Source organism: Alligator mississippiensis, chromosome 11, assembly GCF_030867095.1.
Source record: "Alligator mississippiensis isolate rAllMis1 chromosome 11, rAllMis1, whole genome shotgun sequence".
NCBI lineage: Eukaryota > Metazoa > Chordata > Crocodylia > Alligatoridae > Alligator > Alligator mississippiensis.
Window position 1 is genome coordinate 32,535,092 of NC_081834.1, and position 20,355 is coordinate 32,555,446.

The 20,355-nt window shown below is 44.0% G+C and overlaps 1 protein-coding gene across 3 annotated transcripts in view; it reads right to left on the bottom strand.

Annotated features, from left to right (window-relative positions):
* Nucleotides 1-13,597, bottom strand: part of TLN2 (talin 2) — a 391,556-nt gene extending 377,959 nt beyond the window's left edge. For 2 of the 3 annotated variants that reach the window (XM_059714786.1, XM_059714784.1), the window contains exon 1: nt 13,339-13,482. The gene's annotated coding sequence lies outside the window, so the exon portion shown is untranslated. Of the gene's footprint in view, nt 1-13,338; nt 13,483-13,508 lie in introns of those variants that run through there. The other variant, XM_059714785.1, reaches the window with a different exon arrangement.
* Nucleotides 13,598-20,355: the final 6,758 nt, after the last annotated feature.

A 20,355-nucleotide genomic window follows, 5' to 3' on the forward strand; every position in this document is an offset into this window, starting at 1 on the left:
CACCCTACAAGGGGAGGTGAAAAGCATTCTGGAGGGTTATGAGTTAACTTGAATTTGAAGGGGATGGGGCAGAAGTTCAGTAAACTGACTTAACCTAAATCAGTTAAATCTGATACTACATTCATCCAGGTTTATTTCAAACCAGTTTTGGCCATTTTGAAAGTGGTTTGTGTATACTGAACTTCTGTTGTATTACAGGTTTGAACCAATTTCTGATCACTTATACCAGTTTATAAGTAATTTGTGTCCCTAGCCCTTGCTATTCATCACTCCTATGTAGCCACCAAGTGGACGAACTACTTCACTATTTAGTAGCAATTGATAAATCCACTCCAAGCTACACAGGAATACTAGCATTACAATCAAGAATCACCTAGTGGGCTAATTCTACTAGCTGTCTAGCAGCTTATTAGTGCTTTAAATAAATCACATTCTTGATACGCTTTTTGTTTAATTAATAATTTGTAACAAGATTTCCTTTTTTGCTGTTTTCCTTAACCTTGCAGCTGTAAATCAACCCTAAAAACTATTTTAACTCTTGAGGCTATTTTGGAAAACCTGAAATACAAACCACTTCTATTGGCTGCATGAAGTGCATGAAAATGTAGTTACATGAAAGTACACCTGAGGCTACTGAAATTATCACAAGTTCAAAAGATCTGACATCTACAAATAGATAAGGAAGAGCCAGCAAACTTACTATCTCCTTTAAACTGCTAAAAGACCCACTTGCACAAATCTCCAACATCCTGGTTTTCTTCTGTCATGTAAAGGACCTCCACTGACAGCTTCTTCCATTCAGAATCACTAGAAAAGTCAAAGCTGATTCCCACAGTATAACAGTGGAGCTGTTTAAAATTCAAGCTCTCAAAAGTTGGCTCACTGCACTTTTTTGAGAGAGAACTTTAGAAACAAATGGACTCCATGTTATATATCAAGAACAAACTTTAGTATAAGATACCCAATCTAGAAGCCTCTCTCTTTCTTGGCTAAGACAGGCTTGAAAGACGCTTGCCTTTGTCTGTTAAAAAAAGAATACCTTTTCTTGATGGCCTTCAAAAATGGACACAAAAAATTAAAACTAGTGACTGCCCTTGCCCTTGCTTTTCACCACAATAGACTGCCTTAATACATCTTCATCACAATGTCAGCTCAAGGTACAAAGTCAGACCACGATAATTATCTGAGAGGGAAAAATTCACCCATCTTAATAGAAGGACAAGCAAAGAAGGTAGTCACAGTGACTGTTTACCACTTCACCTTCAAGGTTAGACTCCCTGCTTTAAAGAACTCTGACAACTTCAGTGAAGCTCAATCGAATTCTTTAAATGTCTATGACAACCAACCTATAAAACAACCTTCATCCCAAAATGGCAGCAGTAGGGACTTTTCATTTTTTGCTAAATTATTGCCACAACTGATTATCTTATTAGCATGGAAGGGTTACTTTGTTTTGAATGTCACAGGGTTTAACCAGAGGAGAAAATTTATGACTAGTAGGTAAGGTCTGAAATTCAGAAAGTCAGTTCAAGCAACATTACAAGCCTCAGTTTTACAAGGTTGACAAACCTGCTAATGTTAAGAAAAACACCTACCAGTTCTGGAGGCTTTATCAAGTTCTCATTTCTTCTCTGCTTCAGGAAAGCTCCTCTTAACAACCCTGAAAAAATTCAGGGGTAGGTACTACGGCAGAATTAGTGTCTGATACCAGCTGCTGAATAGGTATGTTGACTGTACCCATTTTAAGATAGGACCTTGTTGCATCAGTCTGAATCAAGATTGCATTGTATGAACTCCTGTACAACAATGAATGACAACTGATGCTCTTCCTTAGAAGCCCTAGCCAAAAATCATTTAAGAAACCTTATTTTTAGATCTTTACCTCCCTTGACCTAAGGCCACACTTTGTAAGATATGCTCATAAAGATCAGCATGCTGTCAAAATGTACAGGTGTTATGTTACTAAATACCATGTCCTCGAGCAAGTGTCAGACAAGACAGACAGAGGGAATTTTAACTTATCGAACACAAGTAGCTGAGAATCCGTGGCTTTTGTTATCTTGCTTAACAGATTCCCTCTTTAAAGAACCTATGCAAAAGTCTGAAGACATCAGTCACAAGTACAGACCCAATGCTGGATTCTGACCATTATTTTTAATCCCTGTTTGTTAGTATGCAAGACTGGTTCACTTTAAAATTCTCTAATGTTCAGTGGCACTGCCAGAAGAGAATCCCAAACTGATGCCTGGGTAAATGTCGACTTCCACTAGCCTTAAGAGCATGGTATTTAAATAGGCAGACAAGGTTCTTTGCATAAATGTGATACCTTTCATTAGACCAACTAAATAGTTGGAAAAATTGTTCTTTGCAAGCTTTCGAGTGTTTGTACCTGAAAACTTGAAAAGAACAATTTTTCCAACTATTTAGTTGGTCTAATAAAAGATACCACCTTTACCCAAAGAACCGTGTCTGCATATGTCCTTAAACCAAGGTGGCTACACCCAACACCCCCAAAACATGGAAGGTATTTAAATATTTATTCTTCTATTTATCTGTACTGATACTCAATTCTTTAGACTTCAGAGACCAGCCCACTAAGTTTTCAAATACTATATTAGCTTTTCACCCTCCAAGAATGTATTTTTATTCACCAATGTTATTGTTTAGGAGCAAGAAATGGAAACATGCCTAATTTGCACTAAAAGAACAGAAGAGCATCAGAAAATCAGGACTTCCTTGTGCTTGGGGCTCTACAAACATAGCAGGGGCTTTTGCCTTGAAACAGCTGTGTAAGTAGATGAGGCAAGAGGGGAACTGGATCAAATTACTTCACTGAACTGCAGATAGGTAGAAGACCCCCAATAGGTCTCCCAAGTCCTAACTAAGTATTATTTCCTAAGAATCAAGCTATTGTACCCAAATTCTTACCTAGGTAAGCTATATTTTTTTTCCTGAAAGACACATCATCCATTTTGAAGTGCACCAGGGGTTAATCCAAACTTTAGAAAGTATTTTTGAGGCATGTGTTGCTACTGAGCATACAAGCAAAAAAGTCTCATCACACAGGGAAATTAAAAATTCCTTCTAGTTAAAGCCATCCCTACCTTCACTCTATCCACCACAGTGCAAGCTGCAGTTATAAGAGAAGCCCATCATGGAATATACTAGCATCTAGGCAGTGTCCACACAGTGACCTTTCTACTAGCACACTAGGTCATTTGTTCTTGCACTTTCCACAGCACCCAGGAACAGCTGCCTAGAGCAGATTGACAGACACTGTCCATGGCAACCATTGTTTCCACCACCATTGCATCTACTGAAAAGACTCCCTGGGCTCCTCCCCACAAGCATGCATGGGGATTTCGGTTTTTGGTTTTTTTTAAATACTGGGATTTCCTGGTACCAAATTTTGGATCTGCACTGCAAATATGCAGCACAGAGAAACTTTTCATGTGTAGCACATACATTCTGGAGCAACTCAAAAAGCCTCTGAGGCACCACAAAGCGCACTTTCCTGCTCAACTGGATGCGCCCCCTGAGTGCAAACAGTAACAGAAAAATTAGTCCAGATGAAGTACTTGTGTCTTCTTCATCCTGTCATTTATTTACAGTAGGAAAGGTCTCAAATTCATTCAGAGTAGACAAGATTGCAATGCTCAGTCATCTGTTAAATATACAAAGTTGACCAAATGAACACAAGTTGAAGTATTCTCTTGGTGAATACCAGCTGTCTGCAAGTCAATTGACTTCTGGTCTGAGCAGCTAAGTCGGTCATCATAAAGGGGGCGAAAAGAACTTTCATTATTGTACTGGAGAGGCATTATGAAGCACTAAAGCTACTAGAGCAGCACTTACCATATATAATCCCCAAATGCCAGAAGAGAATTGGAAATAATACAACAGATCCAAATGTTCATGCACCATTGGAAACTCTGATGGACACAGAAGTTGTGTTAGACACAGTTAAACACTACAATACTGAACTGCTCTAATAATGCAGACAGCACTCTGGAGCCAGTTACACTTTTAGGGTTCTAAATATCAGCCTATGAAAGCCTAAACCAAGATTCAACAATGCATGAATTTCAAGTCTCACACTCTTAATTTATACTCTCTAGAGGTGCATTTAGCAGTCTAAGTAATACATTCCAAGCTGACATTTAAAACATTCATCCTAATGTGTAGAAGAGTTTTTGGAATCCAGATATGGGTCACTTCAGTCTTCATATTTAAGCTTCTAATTGGATTAGAAAATTAGCAGTTTCAGTCAAAGGGCATATTACCATGACCTGCCTCAGACACAAAACAGATTAATCTGAGAGTTATTTGAAGATAAAGAACACTGTATGCAAGTTGAGTAAAGCAGTGCCACATTCTTTTTCCTTTGAGAATTGTGTACTATACTGACACTGGCATCAAGTGCAGTTCTTGGCACCATAGTATCTGAAAGTGCTGGTATTTTTCAAAATACAAATAAGATTAATACATTTCCTCAAAACCTCAAGAAGCTTTTTGTTAATGACCCCTAAAACTGAAATACAGGGGGAAAAAATAAAAGCAAAATATATTACGAACAGGTTTAGTATCAGATTGTACCAAGAACACTAGGCCATCACACGATAATCAATATACACAGAAGATACACTTTCTGTTCAGTGAAGAGTCTGCATTTCTGTAGTTAAGACAAAATGCAACCACCGCCTCCATGCTAACCACTCAGGTCTGCCAGTCTCACTTAACATTCAGATACAGCTACCCAAATGTGATGTAAGCACTATATGCCTCTGTGTCAGACAAACCAATCCAAGGGTGTTTATTGCACACATGGTTACTGCTAACCTAAGTCCCATTATTTTTTTAAAAGGGGAACAAACCCCAACTTCACAACCTTATTTTCACTTCCTTGCTTCCAAATGATGAGAAAAACTGGTAACCTCCACTGCAAGCAAAAGTGTGATAGAAAATTGGATTTTCAGATTTGAATAGAGGAAGAAAAATAGAATTTCTAACTTGTCTCAGCTACATTTCATCCTTTGAGCCCAATCACCTTTGCAATTGTAAATCATATTAGACATTTCACTGAAAAGGATTCCACATCTTTTATTTCTTTTATTGGTCTTGCACAAATCAAATTCCTTATTCTAATTAGATCAAGTTTCCTTTTTACTCTAAATGTTGTGAGCCTATACCTGTGGAGTCTCCAAAACCACTTTAACCTGCTTTTTCTCTTTACAGCTGGACTTGCAGACCTCCTAGCTGAGAAAATACATGTACTTTATTGGAGATCTGAGTCAATTGTGTCATTTCAACTCATCTGGTAATTGGCTCCAAATGTAGGAGATGGTCTTGGGCAGTATTACATGATGTCATTGTTGAGCTCAAGAATTCATTCTCCTTTATTAGCTGACTATGAAAGGAACAGATTTTCAAAAAAACATTTGCTGTCCTAAGTCACTTTGTGAAAGTTACAGTGTGCTGGAAATGAAGGTGGGATGAGGTCATTTTGGCTGCATCTTCCATTTTATTTTGCTATCTCATCCCAGCAGCCAAAGTAGCCCAGTAGCCTTTTCAAACCTAGATAGCATGATCTTCAGGGCCAGGAGCAAAGGCAGCTCATTTGAGTCTCACTGGGTGAGGTGTTGGCATAAAATGCAGTGTCAGCATTAAGTGTTGCAGTTTGAACTTCCTCAGGTTTTCATCTCTTTTGAGCGAGTCAGATTTGATCTGATTAATCAAAACAATTGTAAAGCCAAACAGACTGGTAAACTAATGTGCTGAAAAAAAAAAGACTGAAGTGATGACTGCAACTCCGTTTGGAAAAACCAACTCCAAGTGCAGCTCTCCAATTTCAGCATTCACACTCTCTTTCAGTCTCAGAAATCACTTTCCCACTTTGAAATAAGCACACACCTATTTTAGTGCAGAGTTTTTGGGGATGTATACCTTTTCAGCAGACCTTAGTTTTTGGAAAATTCCTTTCAACCCATTAAATAAGATACTTCCTTCCATGTCCTTCAATTTCAGGTTAATTAAAATGTGTCTGGTAAAACAAAACCAAAACAAACAAAAACCCACACTGCTCCAACAACACCTAAACCTAACTGCCATTCAGGAAGCTCCCAAACTACATGCTTCCCACTTGCCCAGTCTTCTACAGACAGGCTGTGTCCCACTGCTGAAGATGGATGCTTCCTCTCATACCAGCTAGACTCTGCATCCCACTTAATGTAGCGGATGCTAATCAATTAACTATCCCTTGTTATTAAAGGGAAAACAGGGCAAGTTTGATATCTGGCCATAGCAAAATATTACTGTTACAGCAACTCCAGCTTCTCCACATTTGTCCCAATATTCCAGTCTACATGCATAAACTGTAATTTTGCAATCATAGTCTAGATACTTATTATTCCCCTGCAATCAGCATGTATCTATCCATAAGTTGGATGCCTGCAAATTCCCCCATCACAGGGCTGTTTTTTGAAATAGGTACTGCCTAGTTCATTTCCACATGCCTATGGCCCCAATAGCATTTGCCAAAAGTGCAAATTATCCCGGTTGCATAATTCACCTTGCTTTTGTTATACGACAACTCATTAGCATCTGAATAAGCTCTTACACTCCAGTACTCAGATCTTTAGCTTCTCTTCAGTGTGTTGTTAAGCAATGCTGCTGATGAAAACTAACTGGGTTAGTATCACTACTATGCTGCTGGCACTCCCTGCACACATTATGAAAGCTGCAACAAAGCTCCTTACACCTGGTTGTTTGCTTCAGTGGCTCCTGAGACCTGACAAAAGTTAATCTTTTCTGATCTTGTGGGCGGCATCTTGGGGGGGTGTCATCTTTAATTTAAACTTGGCCTCCAAAGCATCCACATTCACATTACTTCCTCTCTAATTTTTCTTTCTTATTTTAATATCCCGCCTCTGTACTGATCTTTGGATTTAGACTGCAGTTTTACTAATTAAAAGGTGAAGAGAGTCTCCATTTTTCAGTTTTAATCTACTTCCATTTGTTCACCAGCTTTCATATGATCTTCTGGAACATAACAGAGACTTCTGCTTTCCACATTCCTGCAGTGCAGTACAGCAGCTTTTACCAACCCAGCTGGCATCAAGCTGACTGTAGTCTCCCAGATGGAATTGCAGATGACAGGTGAATGGTCCATACACCTGCCTTCAGATGAATATGGGTTGAAATCTTTGGAAGGCTTCACAGATACTGTCCCCAGGGAATAAATACTTAGGCATCAAAACAGAACAGTTCTATTTCCATACCCTCTGCCCTTGGCCACTTTCCTCTTCCTGCCCTTAACAGTACTTTCCATAGCACAAATTGGGTCACAATGTCTGCACTATCCATTAGTTTGTCATTGCTCTTGGGTTCCTTCAGCTTGACCCTGCATCCTTGTTCTGCACTGCTGGCTGTCTTTTTATCCTTTCCTTACATAGTATGGCTGCCCTCTACTAATTGGACATTTGCATCAGGCTGGAGCAAGTCTCAGCAACTCCTTCCTTGGGACTGACTAGGAAATTTTTTACTCAAAAAATTACACAGGTGTAATACTTCAAGGTTGTAACTTAAATTGCTATTATTAACTCTGCTTCTTGGTTTCATTTAAAAACATGTTAGTAGCTGTGCTTTGATTACACATACAGTCACAATATTTCGACACCTCTCAGACCTTTCATGCCTCTTTCCCCACTAATTAGACAGTACCACATTTTCCTTTTCCTAAGGGACAGCTCTATATACCGACCCATTTTTGCTATACTGGTAAGCCAAGCTTTCCACTAGGACATAAACCTTGCTTAGTGAATCAAGTTCCTCCATGCCTAGTTGTCAAGTATTTGAAAGTGCTGCTGTTTCATCCTTTTAATCCAACTCTCTTGTTTTTCCCTTCTCACTAGGCCAGCTGCTACCTACTGTTTCCCATTATCTGTCTTTTGGCACACAACCATAATATGCCTATAGCTAAGCTGGCTGTTTCACATGTCAGCTACTTGCAGTAGTTCTCACACTGCTGTAAGACAGTCTTGCCATCGATACCTTGATGACTAATTAAAGTTCTCATCCACATGAATTCAAGCTGAAGCCTAATTTTTTACTATCAAAGAGTTCTCACATCTATTTTATGCTCAGCTAGCACTCAAAAATTACACGAAATAAGTAAGTATCAAAATAGGAAAATGCCTTATAATGTAAAATTTTTGAAAGGACAGATTTTTCCCCAACAACCTTGATGCAAGACAGATGCAACAGATATAGCTAGGCTAAAAGTAGGCTCAAAGAGGAGGGGGGGGAAAAACAATGTGTGATTTATTACATAAAGGTTATGAACTCCCAAGGCAAAGGGACAAAATTACAGGCAATCAAATGAAACTATCTTAAAAAGAAGTTTGATAAATGTCACTGTGGCCTTTCTAAGTGTGAGTCTATTCTACAGTATAAGTGGGGTTCACCCCGTTATCACAATCCTTTTAACAAACCACTTAGCACCTAATGACATGTTGCATGAAGGTGCACCCAGATCAAGACGGATAAAAAAAATGAAGTTGTTCTGTCATTGGCCAAGAAGTTAAATACCTCCTACACTACCATTATTTTTTTAATTAATTGTTCTTAATATGATTTAAGTGTGAACATTTCCCTGTCTCTTTCCAGATGAGAAGACATCTTTGTATGAGAATAAGTGGCCTCTACTTTACCAAGCTAAAAGATATGACAACGTAAGACACAGTTTTGATTAACTGTGTTCTGACACTTTTTTTTCCTAGTGCTTAAACACAGAAAGAAAATAGACTCAGTGAGAATGCAAGGAATATGGGAAAGTTCTTTCAAGTACCAACCTGAGCTTAGCAGAAACTCAGCTGTTGCTTATTACCACATAAATAGACTAATGCTGAGAAAGTAACACCGCTTTACCTTAATGAGCTGTTAAGGCATGATTTTATATTGCATATTAACTATTGCCTTGCAAATTCAGCCATTCAGCTTTTTAGTGCTATTGGGATATATCAGTAAGCAGGCACCAGAACTCTGGGAACTGCGGGGGTGCATCTCTGGGGACAGAATCCCGACTAAGGAGTTCTTAACTGGAAAACACTGAACCTTATCAGCTGGGCTTTGAAAACTCAGACTAATTTAAACTCAACTGCAAGATAAATATGTGTGTGCCCACACCCAACCCAGAGAAATGCTTTGCTGACCTTTTGGGCCATGAAACAAGGCTGGCAGGTTTAACAGTTTTATTTTAAGCACCAAAACCTTCACACTTGAAGTAGGAAGTAGATTTGGGGCCTGCCACAGCTCTGCCCCCTCTTTTGGTCTGAGTGTACATCCTCAGCTGAAAAGCCTCTTACCTTCACCTGTCCTGGAAGATTATGAACACCCCCCTCCCCCCCCACAAGAGTAGGAACAAAGTAGGAAAAGGGCATGAACACAACACAAGATTTGTGCTCACATCGATCCAATGACATAGACTAACATGTAGGCAGGGGTTTCAGTCCACTCCCCAGCCAGTTATGCCTTCCTTTCTGCACTGTCCCCCACAGACCATCTTTATTGTCCCCAAAATTCTTGGTTTCTCTCGCATGGATTTTCCCCTCCCCACAGGTCCCAGACAAACCTCTGAACTCAGCACTGCAGAGATAAACTTCAAAAGCAACTGACATCTCCACTGTCCTACAAGTACCAGCCAACGAGACTATCTGGAGCTGTTGTCCTCTTTCAAGCTACAAGCAAGTGAACCCTGCTTGAATTAAGACTGTATAATCCAACAACCCACCAAACAGATGGAACATATAATATTCTCAAAGCATTACCAGGAGCTCCCACATCCTTCACAAGAACACTTAACCATTTTGTTTCCTAATTCTTACTATATCTGCATCCAATTGTCTCTAAAAAGAACAAGGAAGGACTAATGACAAAATAAGCCAACCAAACCTCTCACAGGCTCATGGTGACCTTGAAGCAAGCCTCTTATGTTCAGAAGTTGCCTCTCTACCTTTCCTAGTTACCAGCAACACTGAGAGGCAGCTAGCTTTGTTAGTCTGAAGACAGACAGAAAGCATGGCAGAGTCGCATTGTACATACTAATTCAGAAACACATAAGGTTTTGTAAGCAATACCTTACTTTCATAGCATCTGAGGAAGTATTTGCCCTTTCATATATGCCCTCTGACAAGTCAAGTTCTCTCATAGCATCTAATGAAGTAAGCTGTTGCTTACAAAATCTTTTGTTTTTCCAAATAGGTCTATAAGTGGTGCCCAACCTTTTGGGCCTCCAGACCAGATGAATGGAAGAGGGGTCAGTCTGCAGGCTGGATCCCACATTGGGTAGGTCCATGAATGTGAGCTCGAATACCTGGATCCTGCTGTGTGGTGGTGCAATCTGGCACGTAAAGCCACGTTATTGGGCCCGTGGGGCTTCCCACAGGACCAGAAATTTGGTAGCAGGGGAGCAGTCACAGCATTAATTGCCACTTCCCTGCTGCCACATTTCCAGAGCCCCACAGTTCAGACAACATGGCACCCTGAGCCAGATGTAGCCCACAGGCCAGGGCTTGAGGACCTCTGGTCTATAAAAAGGTACAAATCTCCCCTATCTTTCCCCAGTTATGACCACTTTTGCATATGAAAGAAACAGAGAAGTTTAGACTTAACTGGAATTCCCAAGTCTGATCTGACTACTACCACTTTAGAAACTGCATGAAGTCGTATTATCCTGGCGATATAGACTGGAATGATGTACCAGCAAATGGCACCGTCCACATTCATGAACTCTCTAGTAACATTCCTACTGTGACAACTGCCAAACAGTACAATGCGATTGCAACAGAGGTGAATATCTGCACACATATCTAGCACTTGAGTAATTTAGTCCTGGCACTGGAAGCTGACCAGCCCTCACAATTGCAAGTAAGAGCTACAGGTATGCATTATGTAGAAAAATCTCTGAAAATTACAGTCCAGTTTTGGATGTCCTGAATTTCCCTGTTTCAATGAGTCAGGGCCCCTCCAGAAACAGAACCATACAGGGAAGGAAAAATATGGAGAAATGTTAAGTCACCATGTTAAGTTTTGCACTGTTCAAGTTGTTATTCCAATTCTACAGCCAGAAAAAAATAACCAGCTTGTATAGACTGTGATGAAGATCACTGCAATTGTAGTTGTATTCTAACTGTAGGTGAACTTTCAAATGTACGTAAAACTCAGCTGTTAGATTAGCTGCCATCTGATTAAAGAAATCCAAATCAAACTGCATAACAAGCGAGCTCAGAGTTGAACTACTTAATCCTTTGCAGTTCACAGCAACCACTCCTGACTGTAAATTCATCTTTCCCAGTATCTTATTATCCTTGCCAGTTCATCCATCACTGAAAAAAGCTTTCAGGCATTGCACAGTGCTATGGCAAAATTTCAAATCAATTCAAATTAGACTGTACTACATTCCGTTACACGATATCATGCAACAGATGTTATTTTAGCAAGATGCGGGACCATTTCTTCAGCAACGTCTAAACTAAACCACTCGAGTTAGTAACAAAGCGAACAGGTGTGTTATAGCAAGGTTCCATGGCCAACGCAAAGTTTCAGATTTAGAAACATAACTTACAACCTGAGCAAGTATCCTCCAAACCAGTCTTGCAAATTCAGCCTGCACGCCAGAAATCAAGCAAATAATTTTCTCTGGATCTTGGATCCAAAGACTCTACCATATGATTTCAGCTGAACAGCTCTGTTGTTGATGCACAAGCCAGGAGAGAATCCAGATAAATTCTTTTGCTCTACAGTAATTAGTGAGTGAAGTGAAAATGCATTACCAAGGTCTTACAGGATGCAGAGGACAGACGTAATAAGGTTTTTCCCAGTTACCTCCACTCTCATAACATGGACTTGAAAAGTTCCATGCTTCTATCAAAAACCAACTTAACTTTACACTTAACTTTAATCGGATGCAGTTACAAGTTAGATTTAAGAACACATATAAGAATAGTTTGCCATTATCTCAAACAGATTCAACAATTTGGAAATCTTCCACGTGTTTTTATTTGTAGGACAGAACATGACTAATACTGGCAACTTCCATCTGCACTTGCAGGCACTATACCAACAGAGAAATAAGTTACAGTGTATGGGCAAGATGCGATGTTTCACATGGTACCTGCCAACAATCTGAGAAATTTTCCCCTGTTGTTATGAGGAAGCGTTGGGAAGATTTCTTCCATGCATGCTTGGGTTTTCTCTATGGGTTCACGCAAAACTTAGCATGAATACAGTAATGTGTCAGAAGCATGCTTTCCAAATGGAAAGACCCCCCGGTTCTGGCGTGAAAGTGACACCGATCAACCTTGGCTCCAGAAGGCAGCTTGGCTAAGTCTACTTGCACAAGACTTGGAGCAAAGCTTGTGCCATTGTTTAATCCAATGAACACCCCCTTGTTCTCCTAACCCAGACACTGCAGCATTGTTTTAGCCTGCGAGACCAGCTCAAGCAGACCATGAAGACGTGAACCTGGTTACTCTGCTGGGCAGAAGTTGTGAAGGGCAAAAAAAGAAAAAAAGAAAAAAAAGAAAGAGACAAAACAAATTCATTTTTTAGAAACCCCCCAAAGAATCCGAGTGGGCAGAGCTGGCCAGTGCGGTTTTGCCTTGGGAGCTGCAAGTGCCCCCTGGAGCGACCACCTCAGGGGAGCTCGCTGCGCCCAGCTCAGGGCTGCCAGACGGGAACAAGCAGGGAGCACCCAAGGGCGCAGAGTCCCTCCGCCAGCGACGCCCCGTCCCCAGCTGGCCCGCCCGCGGGGGCAGGGCCGCCCCCTCGCCCCCGCCCCACGGAGAGCCGAGGAGGGAGAGCCGAGCGGCGCCTGGCCGAGCAGGGGCGTCCCCAAATCCCAGCGGCGCCCCCGGGGACCTTCCCCGTCCCTGCGGGGGGCGGCCCCTGCCCGCGCCGCGCTCCCGCCCCCGCCCCGGCCGAAGTTTGCTCGGCGGGGCCGGGGCTGGGGCCGGGGGCGGCCCGTCCCGGTCGCGGCGGTCTCCGGCCACCCGGTGTCAAACCCGCGAGACACGAAACATGGCTCCCCCGCTCCCTCCCTCCCTCCCTGCCCGGGGACGGGGCGCAGGGACCCCGCAGGCTGCGAGGGCGGCGCCCCCCGGCCCTGCTGGGGGCGGCGGGCACGGACGGGCGCAGCCCGGCTCCTGCGCGCCGCGAGCGGCCACTTGCTCGCAGCAGCGCGGGGACGGGCGCGGGCGCCGCGCATCCCCTCCCGGCACCGGGCAGGTGGAGCCCCCGCACGAGCCGGCGTCCCGGGGACTGGCGCGCGGCGCTCCCACGCACCGTGCAGCAGCAGCACCAGCAGTAGAGTAGCAGCACCGGCGGGGACTGCAGGCTCCTACCGGGAACGGCGCCGCAACGCGCCCGAGCCGCCGCCTCCCGCTGCCCGCGCCCGCGCGGCTCCGCACCGCTCGCAGCTGCCGCCACCGCCGGCAGCAGGCACAGACCCCTACCCGGGAGAGCAGGAAGCGCGTCATCACTCCGGGCCTGCTCTGCCTCCTCCTCCGCCGGCCGGCCGGCCGGCCGGGCAGCCCCTCCACCCACCGGCCTGGCACGGGCAGGGCAGGGCAGGGCAGGGCAGGGGGCGGCCGGGCAGCGACCCGCCGCCGCGCTCCTCCCCGCTCCCGCACGGGCAGCCCGAGGCGCCGGCACAGCGCGGCACGGCACGGCTCGGCTCGGCACAGCCGCAGCCGGCACCCGCGGGAGCGCAGGGCACGTGCGAGCTCTCCCGCCCCCGGCCTGAGCCCACTGCAGGCCGGGCGAGCCGCCCTGCGCTGCCTCGGGAGAGCGGGGCACGGCTTCCCCTCTCGCAGTGTCCCGCTGCCCCTTGTCCTGCCCGGCTTGGTGCAGGAAGGCCGGGCCAGGCCCGGCCGCTAGTCAGGGATGCAGAAGGCAACGGGGAACAAGCACTACCCCAAGCGCAAGACATCCGAGTGGCTCATTTAATGACAGCACCGAGCTCTTTTTCCCACTGGCCCAGCCCAGATAAACCCTGCTTTTACCTCCTCCTACTCCCGAGAAGCTGTGTGAAAGGCCTGAGCTTGTTCCCTGCTTTTCTAGCACAGTAGTGTTAGAGCGATGTCCCAGGAATGAGGAAGAGCATCTTGCATTGGAAAGCTCCTCTGACTGGATCACCTCGCTACACAGATGGGCCAATAAAAGATACCAACTTGGGTGGATCTAGGATTTTGAACAGCGGGGTGCAGATGGTGCCATGAATGATGGCCCTGGAGGCTGGGGAGGCATGACGACCGCCCACAGGTGGCAGTGTCAGCCGCAACAGCCGTGTTGGTGGCAGAGGACAGGGCGGCAGTCAGCAGTCAGCAACCACCTGCAGACATACCGGCGGTGTTGGTGTTGAGGGGAGATGGCGACTGCCAGCAGGCAGCACCAGCAGCAGTGGTGGTGGCCAGTCCCAGGAGGTGCACCACCAATCTCAGGGTGCACGTGCACCTACGTGTACCCCTTACACATTGCCAATGGATGGTACGGTGTATCATGTATCATGCAACACATTTTTATCCAGTTAAACAGAGACAAGAAGCTACAGTGGGAGCATACTAACACTATATTATTTAACTTACAAAAGCAGAGCAAAAAAAATACAACTCTTGGAATGTGCACTAATTGGCTACATTAATATATAATGTTTTTTAAAAAGTGACAAACCAGGCAAAAAAACAGTCAAAGGATATTGTTATTAATCCCAGAGTCATTACAGTTACATGTTTGTCCCTTATTGAGGGTTGTTGATTGTAGCCATGTTGGTATAAGGTAGGGGTCAGGGGTACTTGGGAAGTGGTTGCATGTGGGGTGGTGCCTCTGCCACCATCCAGCACTTTGTGCTGCTGCCACCGTGCACTGCTCCCCCGAGCCCAAGTCCACCCACCCCACTGACTTGTCGACCAGCCAGTGGGGGGAGCCCCTGCTTCTGGACCAGCTGCTGGGGTACACTGACCAAAAAAGGTTGAAAACCCCTGGTCTAAGGACATAAGCAGACAAGGTTCTTTAGGTAGATGTGATGTCTTTTATTAGACCAACTAAGTAGTTGTGAAAATTATTCTTTGCAAGCTTTTTGGCACCAACACCTCTCTTCAGGCATTGGAGAGAGTCTATTGTTGTTTTGGGTGCTTTCCTGGGTAGATCAGAAGCCAGTATGCAAAAATGTAGGTCTGTGAAAATGTAAATGTGTGGTAGACAATAGATGGGGGAGGGGGTGTGTGCCCTGGTGAAAGAATGCAGCTAGTAAACTGTAGAGAGGTTACCTGAGGTATCAGATGTTAGTAAGGTTATAATATGCCATAAATCCAATGTCTCTATTTATTCCATGATTTTTTGTATCCAGTAGATTTACAAAATGAAGTTTGTAGGCTGGTGCGTGAAAGGTGTTTTGTAAATTCCCTTTTAGGATTAGAACTGAGAGATTGAAAAGAGTGGTTATGTTGTGAGACATGTGCCCCCACAGGTGACTGGGTATTTTTGTCTTTGATAGATTTTTGGCGTGTGTTCATTCTGGTGTGCAGTTGTTGTTTGGTTTCTCCTACATATTTTCCAGCAGGGCATTTGGTGCATTGGATGAGATATAATACATTTCTGAAGGTGCAGGTATAAGACCCAGGAATGGTGATGGCTCTGTTGTGGGGTGTTGTTATTGTGGGAGTGGTGGAGATGTGTTGGCAGGCTTTACATTTCTTGTCCTGGCATGGTCTGGATCCATTCGATGTGCTTTGGGCCGTAGGAAGTTTGTTTCTGGTGATGAGGTTGGCAAGGATCACATTTGTGGGAGTCCAGTGGGGAAAGCAATAGTAAAGGGCAACCAGCATGGATTTGTAGCAGGTAGATCCTGCCTGACTAACTCTGTTTCTTTTTATGACCAGGTCACAAAATGTTTAGAGGCATGAATTGAGGTAGATGTCATCTACTTAGATTTTAAGAAGGCCTTTGATACGGTATCTCATTATGTTCTCATAGATAAACTGAGTGATTGTGACCTAGATGATTACACAGTCAGGTGGGTGGCAAATTGGCTTAGGGATTGCACCCAGAGAGTGGTGGTGGACGGGTCGCTATCAACCTGGAAAGATGTGGGCAGTGGAGTCCCACAAGACTTGGTCCTTGTACCGGTGCTCTTCAATGTCTTCATCAGTGACTTGGATGAGGGCATTGAAAGCACTCTGTCCAGATTCACAGATGATACCAGATTAGGGAGCAAAGTTAACACACCAAAGGGTAGGAAACAAATCCAGGTGGATCTGGACAGGTTGGGAAACTATGAAACTATGGAAAATGGGCGGAACAGAATAGCATGCAGTTCAATAAGGACAAATGGAAGGTGCTGCACCTAGGAAGAAGGAATCACCAGCATACTTACAGGCTGGGGGATGACCTTCTCAGCACCACAGCTGCAGAAAGGGATCTTGGAGTCATAGTTGACTCCAAGATGAACATGACTCATCAATGTGATGAACTGATCAGTAAAGCTAACCACGCTTTATCATGCTTTAGCAGGTGCAAGACAAACAGGTCCAAGGCGGTGATACTTCCCTTTAATGCAGCATTGATCAGGCCACAGTTGGAGTACTGTGTCTAGTTTTAGGTGCCACACTTTAAGAGGGATGTAGACAACCTCAAGAGGGTTCAGAGGAGGGCCAATCATATGGTTAGGGCCCTGCAGACCAAACCCTATGGGGAGTATAGGCCCTAGGACAGAGCCTTGAGGGTACCCCACTGGTCACAGCGCACCAAGACAATTGGCTCCCATCGGCCACCACCCTCTGAGTCCTACCGCGAAGCCAATTCCCCAGCCAGTGGATTGTGGTGAGGTCGAGGCCACAGGTAGCCAGTTTAGCCAAGAGGTGATCGTGGGAAACCAGTTCAAAGGCTTTTTTAAAGTCAAGATATACAACGTCGATCTCTTCCCCTGTGTCCAGGTGACTTATCACCTGGTCATAAAAGGAAATGAGATTGGTCAAGCAAGATCTACCCGCAACAAATCCATGCTAGATATCCCTCAGGATATTGCCGTCAGCTAGTCTGTTAAGGATGGCCTCTGATAATCTTTTCCAAGACCTTCCCCAGGATAGAGGTCAGGCTGATGGGCCTGTAGTTTGCCCCCGCCCCTTTTGTCCACTTGATCCCTCCCGTACAGGGTATAGCCATCTATACCCGTGGTCCAGTCATGGGTGGAGTCCCACCAGGTCTCTGTTATCCCAGTGACATCGTAGTTATTTGCATTTAGCAGGAGAACAAGTTCCTCCTGTTTATTCCCCAGGCTCCTAGCATTTGTGTATAGACATGCAAGTGTCCCCTCCAGGTGTGAGGTGTTCCACCATAGTCATGACTTCTTGTAGCCACAGACATCTAGGGAGAGAACCCCTCTGGGATGTCTATTTGTGGGCTCTCTATTTGCAGGCTCTCACATCCACTGCTAGCATCCTGCATTCTCTGACATGCCAAAGCTAGGGTGCTGTCTTTGCCATCCCAGTTCAGTTCTGGTACCTGGGTTCTCAGGCATGCATGAGGGGATGCATCCTCCTAGTGGTCTCTGTCTGGCTCTGTGGACTGAGACCTCTGACGGATCAGAGGCAGAGAGCTGCCTTGGTCATCTCCGGCTGGCCCCACTGCACCAGATCTCTGGCTTGCCAGAATCAGAGAACTTCCCCTGCCATCTCCACTTGGCTCCACTGCCCGGGAGCTCTGGTGCTCCAGGTGCACCTTTTCTATATCACACCCTGTGCACTTGCCAATGCGCAGAGAGTAAGTCATTTTAAAATGGCACACTACTCCTTCACTCCAGCTCTGGCTCCGGTGTCTGCAGGTAAGTGGAGCCTATCACTAGCCCTTCCCAAACTAGTGTCTCCTATGGCCTGGGGCCACTTGGGGCAGATTCTGTCCCTTTTGCAGGGCACTTGCCTCTTGCCGCATTGCACAGTGACAGTTGGTCTGTGGGTTTCTTGTGTATGGTGGTTTGTATTTTACTATTCTAGATTTTGATCATAGTGTCTAAAAAGGAGATGTTGGTGCTGGAGTATTCAAGAGAGTCTGATGGAGGTGTGATGATTATTGAATTTGTGATGGAAATCAATTAGAGACTGCAGGTTTTCGGTCCAAATGATGAAGGTGTCATCAATATGTCCTAGGTATAGTATGGGTTTGATGGTGCAGTCTCTTTTTGACACTTTTAAAACAAAATCTAGCCTTCTTAAGCATCTTGAGAGTGCCTCCAGTACTTCAGTATCAGTCATTTCTACTCCTGAATTAATATTACCACACTTCAGTTAAGGATTTTAGCTAGAGCTAAAAACAGTTGGCAGGGCTGTGCACTAGAAGAGAGACGTTACCAGCAATGGCTAACAGGCAGCTAAATTGCAGAAGAAGGAATAGTTTGAATAGCGGAACACCAAGACCCTTAAAAAAGAGAAAGAGGGTCATTAGCAGCTGTGGAGCAGAGAGTTTAACAGAAATCAGGGAGATGATAATAAGCCGTGAAATCAGTTGATTCTCTCAGCACTGCCTGAGTAGAAATGCCACTTGTTCTCCCACCAGTTGAGTTTAAAGTTTGAGTGGAACATGGATCAAAATGGGGGTGCTGCTGCACTGCAGCAGCCCTCAGGATCCTCTCCTGGATAGCACCATAATAGTAATAACAAGAGCAATTATAACAACAGCAACAATAATAACAATAATAATATAGTTATGTATCCTATATGAATATATATTATATGTAATTAAAGTGTGCTGCTTTGTTTTTATAGTGGAGTTGACAACAGGCAGACCTAGAGGGAAGGTTCCATCTGTGTTAGGTCTTAATAGAGATGATGGGAAATTATAAATGGATTATGGTAGAGGACCCTAATGAAAAGTTAGCGGAGAATCATATAATAAAAAAATACTGCTTTAGATATTTGAAGCTATACCCCCCACCCCAAAATGGAAGAGCAGAACTCTGGATCATATGTAAGATCTTCATTGTTTCCAGTTCTGCACTCGTTTTCTGAATTCACTAGCTCCATCCACAGTTCTTCATGCAGAAGGACTCTTGGGAGTATGTCCAGGGATTAGAGAGCATTGTCAAAGCCCAGTTGTATTCTCGCCCACCAGAAAGGCCTGTTGGGACCATAAGCAGACAAATACAAGTTAGATCAGCCCTGTGGATGCCCCAAAGAACATTAGGCCCAAGATGTCCTAGCTGATGTCAGAATAGGACTCTGAGATGTCATAAAATTACCTTTGCTCTCCCACTGCCGTTGTTGTGGAAAGTAGGGTTCAGCTTCAAGGGATAATGAAGATGAGACACATCAGACATTGACAATATACTCCGGTTTGTTTATTTTGCAGGGTGTTTATTTATGCAGTTAGGCATAAAGGGCATAATAGGCAGCCAAGGATGAAGAACAAAGTGCAAGTCCAAAAAGCCTACTGTACAAAGTTTTAGACATGGTTCAAAACAAAGCCATGAATAAAGAGGAGAAAATCTTAATTGTTCTTCCAAATTGGGTTGTTAATTCTTAGTATTTGGCTATGAATAAGACAGTTTTAGCCCTCATAATTTTCAAAGCATATATAAACAAGGACATTCGATCTGGTCTTTCCCATTTCTGATTCCTTTCTGTTTCTCAGATAAATATTTGGATCCCGTAAGGAAAGGATAACAAAGGATCTTTTTCCCCTCAGACATTAAGTTGGTGAGTATCCTGCTGTTGGTACCCTACAAAAGCTGAAGTTATTGCTGCTTTCATTTGTAATTAATGTTTGCACATGGAGATATTTCTGATGAAGGAGACTCAGAATAATTTTGATGAACTCAGAAGGTTCTTACATCATAGTTCTGAATGCATCCAGCATCCAGTGCCTTTGTGAAGACAAACTTTGGCCTTCAATCTCATTCAACTTTGGTCTCTCACTCATTTCTAGCAGTACAGTTAAACTAGTGGTAACTGCTGAGTTTGCAATTTGTCTAACTACCTGCATGATCTTTCAAGATCAAATCAGATTCTGGTCCCAATTGCCAGCTGTAACAGCTGTACCGAAATGTTTATGATTTGTTAAGAACAAATGGGAAAAATAACAACTCCTTTGAAAAGATAACATTTCTTGTCCGTTTCCTTCTAGACACAGCTCACACTTTGAGACATTCTATCTCAGGCATCTGACATGACTTCTGAGGTCACATATTCCCTCCATCCCAGCTGTTTTACTATGTCTCTACCCCATCTCTCTCATTATCAGACCTCAGAGGCTCAAAAGCAAATCACATAAATCACATCTTGGCATGCAAATTAGCTTTTTTAAAAGTGTGCA